Below are 820 nucleotides of genomic sequence, written 5' to 3' on the forward strand. Positions count from 1 at the left end.
GTGTGTAGTGATAAGACAAGGGGCAATGGCTTTAAACTGAAAGAGGGCGGATTTTGATTAGATCTAAGGAAGGAATATTTTACAATGATGGTGGTGAGGCACTGGCACAGGTTGCCCAGAGAAGCTGTGGCTGCCCCATCCCTGGAAGTGTTCCAGGCCAGGTTGGATGGGGCTTTGGGCAACCTGGTGTAGTGGAGGGTGTCCCTGCCCCTGGCAGGGGGGTTGGAACTAGATGATCTTTGAGGTCCCTTCCAACCCAAACCATTCTATGATTCTATATTATTCTTGCTCTTAATTTTGACCTTTAAAATGATTGGTTTCATTGATTACATCACTTTATCAATATTCCTACCCTATAACAATCATTGCTTAACTCTGCCTGTTTTACTGATTAGAATCCTCGATATTCAAATCCAGATGGGAAGGGGCAGGGGGGTTTCCAAGCAGCATGACTGGTGTCCACGACGGTCTCCTTAACTTTTTAAAACAAAACATAGGAAAACGATGAGGTATCCGTGGTTCCTTGGTTTAAAACAATACATGCAGGAATTTCCTAGTGAGGTCTCTATATAAAATCAACAATCCCAACTTGCCTATTTTACTTTTCAGTTTTCTATCCAACTTTTCTACTCGATGGAATCTCGATGGTTTTGTAGCACTGGCGCGGAGCTCCGGTGCGAGGCTGGGCGGGGAGAGCGGGCGGGCACCGCGCCGCGCCGGGGCCGGCGGCGCCTTTAAGGGGCGGGAGGGGCGGTGGCTCGCGCTCCGCTCCGCTCCCCGCCCCGCCGCGGCCGCCCGGAACTCGCCGCGGCGCCCGGCC

The sequence above is a fragment of the Tauraco erythrolophus genome, chromosome 10 (genome assembly GCF_009769465.1).
Source record: "Tauraco erythrolophus isolate bTauEry1 chromosome 10, bTauEry1.pri, whole genome shotgun sequence".
NCBI lineage: Eukaryota > Metazoa > Chordata > Aves > Musophagiformes > Musophagidae > Tauraco > Tauraco erythrolophus.